The sequence below is a fragment of the Aphelocoma coerulescens genome, chromosome 7 (genome assembly GCF_041296385.1).
Source record: "Aphelocoma coerulescens isolate FSJ_1873_10779 chromosome 7, UR_Acoe_1.0, whole genome shotgun sequence".
Classification (NCBI taxonomy): domain Eukaryota; kingdom Metazoa; phylum Chordata; class Aves; order Passeriformes; family Corvidae; genus Aphelocoma; species Aphelocoma coerulescens.
Genome location: NC_091021.1, coordinates 33,832,969 through 33,846,842, shown reverse-complemented (window position 1 = coordinate 33,846,842; position 13,874 = coordinate 33,832,969).

Genomic DNA, 13,874 nt, shown 5'->3' with positions numbered 1-13,874 from the left:
AGCGATTAAATTTTAAGATGCAGATTAAGAGCTGGAAGCAGATTTAAACCTAAATTATTCTGTGGCACTGCAAAACCTGTGTTAAAGTTTATCTATACACACAATATAATGCAAATACAAATAAAGCACTTCTATTAAGACAAAGCTATTCCACAGATAGGAGTATAAAAGAACATTTCCTTAAAGCACAGTTAATGCATAGCAGACTGCACCTCTTCACATGGCTTTAATGTTTAAGGCAGTTCCAGACAACCAAATTAAATATATTTGCATCAAAAATATGTTTAAAATAGTAACAAGTTTGTAAATCCAAGCATTCAAAATTATAGAAAATGGAAGAAATCTAGAAAATAAAGATTGCTCGTCATGCTGGATTTGTTTCTAATGCCATCTATTGTACTACAATTCCAAACCATAAAAATATTTAAATCTGTAATTTATGGAAACATCTACAACCTTAAGGTCATCATACAGAAATGCCATTATGTGGAACCTTGTAAAAATGTTGCCAGCAGTGCCTCTGCTGTATTCCATAGCTGGCATTTCAGCCAGTCTTCCGCAGCTCAGAGTCACAGTAACAAGATTTTGAAGTTTAAATCTCTTTAAAGGAGAAAAGCTGCTTTTTCATCCCTTTCACCAAGTGTACAATATAATTGGCAAAGTATCAGGAATAATAAGACAACTGGTTGACACAAACCCCAGGAGGAACAGACCAGCTTTTGTTCTGAGCTCTCATCAAAATCTTGGAAATCTTGCAATAGGAAATGTTGCTGGAATGTAGGTTCTTATTCAGAGTTCTGACATGTTAGGCCTGCAAGATCTGAAATCTCTTACCTGCCTCCATAATTATTGTACACTTTTCCTTTTGCTGCCTGCAGCTCAAACATCTCTACATGTAACTATTTTAAATTTTCTTGATATAAAAGAAATACATTTCATTCTCTATTAATGCATCATTATTCGAGAGAAAAAAAAGAAAGATTTGCATTGGTTGTACACTTTTCTGTGCAAGTAGTCTCACCAAATCTGTTTTTTAGTGTGCGTGGACATGTAATTCAAGCTCTCTAGAACTGATTTACTTCCTTCTAATCAATGTAGTAGCTTAGAGGAGGGCACCACTCCATAAAAATGACTTGAACTGCTGTGGTTTTGTTCACACGACCTCCATTTATGTATGATGCTAAGATTTCTGGAGAAGTATCTCATAGATGGTGAGAAGACTGAGCTGGATGTGTTCCCATAAAGAAGCAGTTTGGCTTTTACTAGATGCCTCTTCTGCCTTTGAAAAACAGGTAAAACAACAACAAAAAAACCAGATTTCTGAAGAGAAAATATTATTTTAACAAAGATTTCTCTGACAGAGAATTGATTGTATTATATTTGTTTCTACTACTGTTCAAGAGGGGAAAAAAGTCTTTAATATAAATTACACCAAGAAATACTCAGCTCAAGGGATAAGTCCAAATCATTTTTCACTTATAGCTGAAACCAAACACAGAAAAGCCTTGAGGTAAGAATCAGAAAAAGTGCCAGTGTGCAGGAGGTTTCAGATCAGTTGATGTCGCCAACCGCCTTTTGCTAATGAATAGAAGATGCTCACCATGAACCACAGAAACCAGGATGCCATCTGTGGCAGGTTGATGGCATTTTCTCCTCTCATGTGACACCACACTAAGGCGTTATTTTTAGGTGGGTCTGCAATTAAGGGAAGGGAAGTAGAACCTGATTGCTGCAGCTTTCTTTTCCATTCAAATTTCTACTCAAAAATACAACAGACCTCCTTTTAGCAACACAATAAAATTTTGCTAAAGATCAGAATTATTAGTTTGTGTGTTTAAAAAATCCAATGTATCATCTACGCTCTTATCAGATGCTGCCAATTTTTTTCTGTTTTAACTTTGCTCTCTCATTTTTAATTTGAGTTACAACCTCCTAAGTTAGAAACCTAAGGTCTGAGCCATCCCTCCTGAGTGGTCGCTGTATCCTTGGTTGCAGAGTGCTCAGAAAATGGTTACTGGTCACATGTGGTGTGAACTCGCCAATGAAATAATGAAAAGATGCTTAAAAATCATAATATATCATGTTCTTACAGACGTCTGACAGATACAAACACGAGAACATCACAAGCACGAGAAAACTCCAGTGGATCTCACTAAAGAAAAATTAATTTGACAATAGAGATGCCTTTAGTAATTTCTGAAATGTGTGTAGCTCCTTCTGCTTTCAGAATGAAGCTTAGGAGGGGATTTTTCAGGGTGGAGGGTTGAGGGAGAAGAACAAGGGGAGGAACAGGGGTTTTATTTTGGAGCTGCAGTTGAGTCAGTGGCACTAGCTATTGCTTTTCAAACAAATCATGCCAACTGTAGCAAAAGGAAAAGTACTCAAAAACGCGATTTCACTTCTTTGTTTTCATTCTTTTCACTAGTACCTGCAACCTGGATTCACTGATTTCAGCTTTCTAGTTATCTTAGAAGGACTACAGTGATGCCAGCTGGGTGTAACCAAGAGCTTTCATTTAAACACAGAGAGAGCAACATTGTACAACTAAAAGTCAGTTAAACAGTTCCCCAAATTAACTAGTGCTGTATAGCCGAAGGCTATAAAAAGTCTTGACTGGGCCAGCAAAGTTTCCAGCCTGCATCCTGCCTATCTTCCTGCCGCAGGGAGCCTTTGTATAGGGCTCATTGTTACACAAAGCAGCTACTTCAGCAAAGGAATCACTGCAGGAATTTAAGCCTTATTTGAGGGGATTATCAGAAGTCCTTGTTTTGATGTTTCTTAATTTTCAAGGTTTAAGAAAAGAGATGCTAACCCAGGGTCCAGTCCATTGAACTATATTCTGAACTCATTGCTTTTCATGTTAACTCTGCTCTGTTTGTTGGTCCTCATTATTTTTTAATTCATTTATATTTTTGAGGAAATACCCATGTTTCTTTTTCATGAGAAACCTCAGAATGTTTCCCTATCCAACTGATAGGTAACTCCCTTTGCAGACAACCATAGATGGGCATTATTAACTCTGAGTCATTCAAGTTGGATGCATATTACAAAATAGGGCATTTCTGTGTAAACTACGAATTTATTTGCCCCCGGGCTTGATAACTTATTCCAGGCAAATATCTAACCTCAAATACAGACATTTCTATTTGGATTGCAAAGATAAAACCATAAGTGAAATGTGAAGTTTGCTCTAGTTGGTAAAGCCTTTTCTACCTTGACCAGAAAAAGAACTGTTCTTCATCAGTTCTTTGGAAATTTACTATAGAAATTCATAGACTAATGGTCTGAGGAGTCCAATTTTCTGTATCTATACATATAATCAATGTTCAGAAGCATATTTCATTAAACGTTCAAACCAGTGCAAAGCACTGGAAGTCCATCATCATCTGGATGTTCAGTCCTCTCCATTCCTCTCATTGGGACATTCAGTTGGGTTAAATTATTTGTTCTCCATGTCCAAGCTCTCCTTCAGTGTCGTTTAGATGAGGGGCCATTTCATGCTGTGTGATCTCAACTTCCCTTGATGACAGCTCTATCCTACTGGAACTATGAAACTGTCAACATCAAGAGCAAAATTTAGGTGTGCAGAAGACAAAAATGGCTCAGCATCTATCCCACAAACTCTTTCAACAGAGGTCAGCAACCTCACCATCTATGGGGAAAACATCAAAAGCTTAGTATTTCCATCAAACAGCCCAAAATATGGCTAAAAGTTTCTGCTGGCTGGAAGTAAAAGAAAAATATTTTGTACATCTTGCTGTTTCAGAAAATGAGTAGAACAGTACCATGACAGACATGGAATAAGACAACAGATCACCTTGATGTAGTAGAGGTGAAAGGTGTGCATGGTCAGCCTTTGGGGAGAAATGCCTAAATTAAACCGAGGGGGTATAAGGTGACTTTGTGACTGTGACAGAGTCAGGCACACTTGCAGTGTCTCCTCTTCTTAGGCACAGTATTGCCACAGTCAAAGTAAGGTAATTTGAGGTCACCTTTATTAACAGATCAAACTCAAATTTGGTTGGTCTTTTGGTTGCTTTTGGGTTTTCTTCCTCCTAAAAAAACCCAACAGCCTAACATAAGAAACATTAACTTATGCATGTTTCCAAACCCAGTCAATATGCTACAAGATCATCTAGTATTCAATGTTTTCTTGGAGTCCAGTACACAATGTGTTATCTTCTTTTCAAAAACCATTAAGCTGCTGCAGCAGCACGGAAATGGTTTGCCTGGAGTCATCCAGCACATGAAAAGTAGAGCCATTATCAAAACCCTGGAGCCTCAACTGACAAGTTCTATGTAGCAAGGACTGGAGTGTAGTTTCTCTCTAGGTAAATTAAAATGTTGTGGTTCATGTCAATAGAAATATGGGAATTTCTACACCGCATTAGGTCCTAGCACATATTACCTTCATTTGTCAGTGGCCAGCAGGAGAAAATGCAACCACCCCCCCACCCAGCTGATAAATGTTTTGCTTTTTCCCCTCATGTCAGCCATTATATTTTCCACAGATCTCTCAAAATGCATTTTCACATTAGTGGTAAGAAGATCTAATGGCTTGCTCCACTAATGTCAGTGCTGATCCTAGCAGTATAATCCCACCATTTCCTTTGTATGGGCTCCAATTCCACAATGAACCAATTTAGGGAACTAAAATGCCACAAGATTAACTCTACCAGGCAAAAAAAAAGTGAATAGCGATCAATATTTTTTCTGCTTGAAACTTATTACTATGGGAGCAGATATTACAGATTGTAATAGCTCTGGATATACACAGTATTCTAATAAGTGTCTCCTCCTTTCTGGAATCCCTGTCCATTTTCAGGTTCAGCAATCTGAAAATCATAGCAGTGCCTCCAACACGCCAGGGCAGTGACCTCCCTCTGCCACCGGCTCTCAGGCACCCCAGCTGTGTGACTTCCTCACCCAAAGAGCAATAGGTCACATCTATATTAAGTCCATTGACTGTCCCCTTATTTTAGTCTTGTAAAATTGGAAGACAATAAGCTCCTCCTCTGTTTTCTCTAGGCCATTCATTGTTTTATAACTTGCCCCCCTGTTATTCATGTTTGTTCAGAACTAACAGTGTCAGCTTTTTTTGCCCAGGCTCTTGCCCTGAAAAGTCTCATTACTCATTCCTGGGTACCTCCTCTGACAGGGACAACCAAAGAAATATTTTAGTTATTTCAAAATGCACTGCATTTACTCACAGCTTTGTCACTCATTTTCATATATGCAAATCTGCCCTCCAGGAATTTGATTCTGTATTATTTTCCTGTTTATGGGTTAATTTAATTACATGTAAAGTTGATACAAAATGTAACCATTCTTAGGAAATAATATTCTACACCCATTCTTTACTGGTATAAATTACAGTATCAAGTAAACTGAAAAAGAAAATCCAACCTAGAACAATACAAGCACATTAATTAAAACATACTGTCTGTCCCTTACTAAATTATACATTTCTAAATCTTTTAGAGGCATGCCTTTTCAAACAACTCAGGGGATTTGCAGTTGCCTACCCAGCTTTTCATTTCTAGGTCACTTGTTAAATCTACCCCAGGTCAGCTCTGACTGAAAATTATTACTGTCTGGCAGCTGGTTTGTAGTCTACATAAAATGAATTAGTGGTTTCATTCCACTTCCTAATGGACAAGTGGCCCCATCTTACACTTCGACCTGAGTGACACCCCATTGACTACTGCAGGGAAAGAACTAAATAAACTCTTTTTATTTTGTAGGTAGATCCTCATGGTTAGCAATGAAACTGGTGGGACTCCTGGGGCTGTTATAGCACTACTCTACACAAAATAAAGCCCTCCAACTATGGAAATCCTGTTATCTGAGCAGATAAAATGCTCTTTTGGTGAGCTGTTGTGGTGATTATTTTGGTCCTTTGTCATGTGGTTCAGAGGGGAATACACTACTAGTTGTCCTCTGTTACAGCTAAAAGGAGAGTTGTCCCCTCCACACCACTGCACAGTTCAAAGGGCAGAGAATGTGTGTACGTGTTCTTCCACATGCAAGCAAGAAATCACAGGAATAACCCACAAAGGTTTCCTGTTTAACAGTATTAGAAAGAAAATTGCTATTTGATAGATATAAAAATACATTTTAATTGTTTGAATAATAACATGGTTGACAAACAAATAAAGAGATTTGGTGTTTAACAGCAAGAGATGGAAATGACAACATCATCCATATTTGACTTCTACTTGTGTTCTCCTTGCACTAGGAATAGAACAGGTTTTCTTGCTTTGAAAACTGCCAATCTTTCACATGCATTCCATTCCTTTCTTTTTAGAGTAGACACAAGCACAAAGGCACCAACTCGTATTATTAAAGAACTTTGTGTCTGCCTATTTGTATTTAAAGCATTTCTCACAGAAATAAAGTGTAGGTAAGTCCATTATTTTCTCTAGTTTCTCTTGTCTTTTTTCCTTGGATGATAAATAAGTCTGTGTGACTCTGGTACTATCCCTGTCTGTACTGAGCTAGGACAAATTTCCCCTAAGGCCCCCATTTTTGTCTCCATTTTCATTTGTCATTCTGCTCAGCCTGCAGCAATTCAAAGAGACCTGCTCCTTGACTGAGAAATCTTCACTTCTTCCCATGCACCAGGATAAGGTTGCTTTTCTTTGGTTTTGTGACAACCGAAAATAAAAAAGAGGGACTACCAGCTTCATCTGTCACCATCTTTTCGTGCTCTTGTCCCTCAGTGACCCCACTGTCTCTGTTCCTATTTATTTGCTTCTTCTGAACTTATTGTTCATCTTTCTTCTCTGCTATCCTCACTCTCTTCACTGTTTAACCTGAAGTAGCCCTCATTCCACAATAAAAAGCTGTTGCCATCAAGGTGATTTCTCCACCTTGGGCACAACAGCAGGATCCAGGCCGTGCTTGGCTCCACATTCCTTTCCCAACTGACCACATTACTGTTGTGAAAAGCCAATGCATAAGTTAGTCTGGCTCCTAGGGAGATTACACCTCTGATACCAGCACTTGCAAGTAAATTATTGGGCTGATATTTCTCCTTCTGTTATTTCATGTATGATATTTTGTGTTGAACCAGCTGTTCTGGAATGACTGGACATGAGTTACATTGTAAATACAGTATTATTTTTACGTGTTTTCCTTTTATCCCTTACCATGAAGTTTACTGCCTTTTAAGTTTTATTCTGTGGTCTCTGCTCACAAGTTCTCTCTCTGAGATGGAATTTACCTACATGGGAAGTGGTTTCCCTGTCATGAATATTACAAAGAATAACTGCCAGTGTTTTGTTACCCAGAACTAAGAGCCTTTTCAGGGACTTTACATTAAAGACCGGGCATGAGGCCAGTTAAACACTCACTGCCATTTCTTGTCTATCTGTCCCTGACTGGGGTGTAAGAAGATGCACAAGTTTTGCTTTGCAATCAACTAGATATTATCTAGAAGTAGAGACAAGCTGTTGTTCTTTATTACATTACCTCTATTTCATTGTGTACATCCAATTCATAGGAACAGACAAAATGAGCATACAAATTCTACAGAGTATTTAAAATGAAAATATATATTCTGGTAGCATCCAAGCTGCCATAATTAACAAAACCAGCTTTACAATGGATTTGTGGTTATGGTTGCATTCCCTAATATCTAACACAATGCACCCAAAGTTTTGCTGTTTAAAGTGGAGCCTTTCCCTTAGTGGGCTACTAATTTAAAAATCAAAGTCTAAGAACACAATTAAACCTTGCTTTTACCATGTCAGGCACTGACCTCCTCCTGACCCCTAGATTCTGGCTCTGGATGTTTACATTTTGCTTTTACTTGCCTCTTCTTGCCTTTGATTTCTACCTTTCCTAGAGGAAACCACCTTCCACTGGCAGTAAGACAGATGATGGAAAGGCTCTTCTGTCTCTCTGTTCATAAGATTTGAATTGTTTGTGTTTGACTTCTATTCAAAGACAAACCCTTCCCTTTTTTGAATCTTCTCTACAACAGCAGTTTTCACACCATCAGTCAGAAACCACTGAATCAATGATTCTGATTGAGTTCTTGTGATAAGCAGCAGTACAGAACATGAATGATTTTACTCTAAGATACTTATTTTCAAGGTACAAATATACTTGACACGAGCAGTTTTTATTGTATTGGTCAACAGAGATTTGCTCACCAACTCTGGCATAGCTTGGACACTAAAATCTGACATTTGTGGCTGAAAATTGCTTCTCCCTTAGAACAAGATAGGATTTTATGAACTATTCAATATTACTTTGTCTTTAGGCACCAGAACGGTGCTTTCTCAGCAGTGCTTTCCATCTCACATAAAACTGACCTTGCTACCCTAATAGCTCCTGAGACCCAAAAGAAAGAGACATAAAGTTTTGAATTTAACAAAAATGCATAGTATTAAAGTTGCACAAATGTTTACATTCTGTGATCATCAGGTATGTGATATTTTAAATTCCACAGACATTGCAGCTATCAAAGGAACATAATTTCAGGTCATAACCTAGGATAGTGGCACTGATCTAGGGTCAACAATCCAAACAAATCCATCAAAGCAGTCAGTTGGTTAAAATCTTCTTTTATGGGGAAACTGTTCCTAAAGCTCATTCCTCTGACAGTTAACAACTTTTTCATATTTTCACAGTGTCTATTCACCACGGTATTACATCCAGTCATCTGTGTGCCAATACTGGTCCCAGTATTTCTTTTCTTTTCCAGATGTCTACTGCTTCATTGTCCCTTTCAGCATCCCTTTTGTGAACTGATGAAAAGAAGCTCTTTCAGCCTGCTCTTGCAGGAGCAGCTCTCCATTCTACACTTCACCCCAATCATCCTTCTCTGCACCTCTTCCATTTGAATCCATTTTTCTTCTTAAGAATTGTAAAAAATATTTCAGAAGACACCTTTTCAGTGCTCTGTTTGGCAGCAATAGCACTTTCTCCTTTCAGTATACCCTACTTGATGCATTCAATGAGCATTGCAGCTTTCCCAGCTGTACAGAAGAAATTCAGACTCATCCTGCAACTGGCTCTTCTGTTTGTGTGTTCCCACTTCTCTCAGGTCTGAGGATATCACAATTTCGGCAGTGGCACCCCATTTGCCACTAGCAGTGATTTTCAGGAGTTAACTACTTTTTGTTCCAAAGCTAAGGCAAAATAGTGAGAGTAACCACTGTTCCACTGATGAACCTTGAAGAGCTCACCTGGTTGCCTTCCAGCAGCCCACTGGTTGCCTTTCGGTGTCCTCACTGTTATTTTCCTTTGTAAATGTCCTCCTTCATACTAGATAAATTGTATTCATTCTCAAAGTCTAGCTTAATGAATTGTCAGCACTTAAAAAGCATCCTATTAAATGCTTTACTAAGGTCCAGACAAGTGGAACCTACTGTATTTCACTTGCCTAGAGAAGTGATTATCAATAAAAGCTATTAAGTAGTCCTACTACAATATACCTTTATAAACTCAGCTTTCTTTTTGCTCTATTTTCCGTTTGTTTCCACACTTCTAAGTATTCTTCCCACCAGAGGTTGTTCTAAAGCTTTGCACTCCAATACGACAATTAAAGCACTAGCAACTCATGTTACTTGTTTCAGATGTGGCTGTGGATTTGCATTCAATAGTCACACAACTTTGTCCTGATTTTGGCAGATCTATTAAAACTTAACCACTTTGAGGCTTAACACAGTCCTTTCAGAATATGACGGAGCCAATAGGGTTCTTCTGATTTTCTTGAGCTTTGCTTCCACATCCAGCAGAGCAGCTTCCATTTCCATACACTCATTCATTCTCATTCATATTGGGTATCTTTGCCTTTGTCCACCTATTCAACACCTTCAATGTTTTCAAAAGGTGAGAAAAATCTATAATTAGTTTCTCCCCTCAGCCGGATTACATCACTCCTACTGTCTTTAGATCATTTGTAGGTCTACATCCAAGCAGCAAAGGAGGGTTGACAGGCTACATCACGAAAACTAAGTATTCTACTTTTCACTAAAATGCATTTAGAAATCTTTCTATCACTGACCTGTAAGATACATGTTGAAAACAGATCAAGTCTTTCTTAATTCCTAAGTGCATGTTGACAAATTCCAGAAATTGAACAGTCTCTTTCCAGATGAAGTAAAATGTTAGGTATTTTGCATTGAATGTGATGCTAAAGTGCTTTCTGAGTGGTTTTCAGTTTTAAACCACACAGCAATCAAACCTTCCCAAAATATATTATTTTGGTGGAATAAATGTTATCAAGCAACTTTGTTTTAATATCTTCTTTGCTTAGAAAAGAAGAAGGAATAAAAAACACAGCTTTCAAACCACAGAGAAACCGTTGAAAACTTAAAACCACAATGCCTAAGAACAGACTGAGCATATGATTACCTAACTCAAAATGTTGTTTAAACTGGGCATCCTACCAAGTTTTTCACAGAAAACCACAGGGAAAATGGTGTACAAGTATCCATGGTTACAATGACCCCACTTGGCACTTGAAGAGATCTTTCTAGAAAGGGCCAGGTAGAAGCATTTGTCAGGGTCCTCAGAAGTAGCAAGACTTCTTCCTGTTTTTATACGTTAAAAAAAAAAAAGAAAGATCGAATATAATTTGGTACAGACTGTCCTGAACACAGACTGCAAGATAGGAGTATTTTTAGAATTCCCCTCTTGTATGTTTTTCACAATATTCACTCACTACTGAAAAATAACCTCAGAAATATAGAACCATCTGCTTAAAATAATGGCAAATTCCTAGAATAGCAAATTCATCTATAAATTGAGAATTTAAGGATTAACATTTTTCTTCCCATGTTCAATTGCACTGAACTCATGAATGAAGGAACAGGATTGCAGACTACAGTTTTAAATGGAAAAGGTTCAAAGTGTAAATTAAGCTAAATCGGAACCATCACTTTTAAGTATTGGACTTCCTATACTCCCATTCTTGTGTTCAGGTGTACCTTGGGGGTGATAATAAACCTACACGCAGACACGGTTTGTTTGGATGGTGCTTTTTCTTTCTCCACTGACACTCACCTGTTCTCTGTTTGTATGTAGGTTTGGGGAAGATGGTTTTTTCTGTGTATCCTGATGCATAACTATGCATACTGAAGCGTGAACAACTGAGCACACATGACCAAATATATTCATGACAACTCAGCTTCTAGATGCTTCTGTGATGTGTGCAATAGTCTGGTGAGACAGTGGCAAAAGAGCTGATCTGATCTCAGATAGTAAATTCTCCTCTCCCTGGCAGGGAGGAACAGAGCAATTTCACCTTAAGGTCCATGTACAAGCCAAATGCAGCTCTCCTTCTTGTGCAAAAGGAAAAGGTGGGAAGAGATTTTTAATGCCTTTAGTTTTCTAGGGTGCTCATCTTCTATTCTTCATGCTCCTTAAGGATTCTGTCTCAACTCTCCTTGTAGAGGTGAGAGCTCCACAGTTCCTCATTTTGTTGCTGAATTCCCAATTGCCTATGGATCTGACCTGGATCTGGCACTAGCATGCTGCCACTTTTCTGTAGAATTAACCAGAGCACATGCCATGATGTTCATAAAGCCTTTGTACCAGCCATTATGGAAATCATGGAGATGATGCCTCATTCAGCATAAAGTTTGTCTGAAGTTGCCTGTTCCAACTCCTAAAAACTAATCTAAACCAGCAAGAGGAAAGTTTAGCAAGTTCAGTTGTAAGAGATCAGCTCTTTGTATCATGTGACTCTTTATGTGGTAAGAGATAACCTGAAAATTTGATTTACCTCCCCATTAAATTAGAAAAAGAGGTTCAACATGCCAATAATTTCTTCAAGCAGTTCTCTTCCTTTCCAAAGGTTGGTCACCTAATGACTGAGAAGAAATCCCACTATGTGACTTCAGTGACTATTTACGAAGATTAGGCCCCAAATCCTACCTACTAAATTTTCAAACCAGCAAGAGCAAATATCACTATTCATAACAAATCAGCTCAAAATAATGAGTGTGTAATATCATGCTCATTTCACTGGCAATTAATGAACAGAGAAAGGAATGTACCCGCCATAAATATTCCTACAGCTTTCCATCTACATCCTTATGTTTGGCTATAAATAAATGGATAGAGCAGGCTGTATATGGGTATTTACTCATGGTATTTCGCCAAGTTCTGTATATAGAGGACTTGACAGCAGGACCAAAAGTTTGGTATCATCTAATGAAGATTTTTTTGACTGTTTTAGAAATGTTTGTCATGTTTTCAACAGACATCCCAGTTACTGAGCCAATGCTGTCAATTATATTACCTAAGTGGGAAGGACTGACTCAAAAACATAAGGCAAGTTTCACTCCTGCACATATCTCAATTGCATATGGCTAACTTGGTTCCTAACAGGTAAAAAAAAAAAAAAAATTGGAATTCTAAAGTGAATTTTCAGGGAAATAGTGGCAGGAGAGATCCAAAAGAAACAACGGGAAAGCTCATCACTGAATTTGGGTGACTTTCCTACTTGCTGAACCAGGAGAAATTCTGAATTCTAAAACAAGTATTTGAGCTGACATTCAGCACCCACATGTCCAGAATTTACTTCAAAGCTAATGCAATAAAACTAAAACATTTGTGAGCTTCAGATGCCAAACTGAGCTAAACAGGAAGAGTGGTTTCTCCTGCTCTGCTTTCAGTGCCACTTTGTAGACAAGTGGGCAAATGAGATAAGTAAATTATTTCAACAGGCTCAGAAGCTCACAATATGTGAAAAATAAATGCCTACTATGGCATCCAAAGAAAATAAGTAGAAGAAATGTGAGAAAATGATAAAGAAAACATGGCACATGCTACATCCCAAGCACACAATTCCACCATTTCAAAAAAATATTGATCAAAAATTGTCAGGGCGGAAACTCAACATCAAAATGTCATTTCCATTGTGTAGAGCAAACAGGTTTAATGTAATTAAACATAAAGAGATGTGCTTTGATCCAGATAACTCTGGGCACTGCTAGTAGCAGAGGCATGAGGACATGGTCTTATGGGGGCATTTTGAGTCACAGAATAATTCAGGCTGGAAGGAACCTGTGGATTCCAAGCTAGACCAGGATGCTCAGGACCCGTATCAGTTTCTTAGTCTCCAAGTAGCTGAGTCCTGTGTTCACAGGCAGGAGCAGCAATGGTCAGTCCCAAATATAACTGTTTCTAAAGCTATCTACAAGAAATCATGAAATTTGGCAAATAGTCATGTATGCATGAATAGCTGGACAGGTTTTCTAATTTATCCATATGCTTTTAAGATATAGCATGCTCTTAGCATGGATTTCCAGAAGCAAATCCTATCCTACCCAAACTGAACTGGAAGTTTTTAATGGAAACTTCCTAATGGTTCTTTACAGCATAAAAGAACAAAAGAAGCACATCTCATAGCTAAACAGAAATCTATCTAAATACTCTGCAAGCCAAAATCCTGTCTGGTTATAGGAAAGAAACTGCCTATGATATAATTAGGGAGGATTTACTTTGTTTTCATAATTTTGATCTCACTGCAATTCTGGAAAAAAACCCTTCAGCATGTCTCCAGAAATGTTCTGCTATAGAATCATCAAAGATAAACCCTTCAGCTCCAGTGATATGCAAATGATGACATGTTTTTTAAAAGGATTAACAAAGTTGTTCAAAGCATCTTTTTAGTCTACTCTGCTTCCAAACAAACAATAAACTGTCCACATGCAGTGAGATTTGCTAACCCATAAACATAGCCAAATGGAGGAAGATCAGAACCTTAATGAGTTTGGTCCCCTTTGAATTCTAGCTGATCAGTGTCACCAATAATTTCAACAGGCTCTAAATTAAGCACTTTCTGTCTTCAAAGTGCCTTGCAAACATCAACCAATTAATCCCTGCAAGTCTCCTCTGAGGTAGGTAAGTAG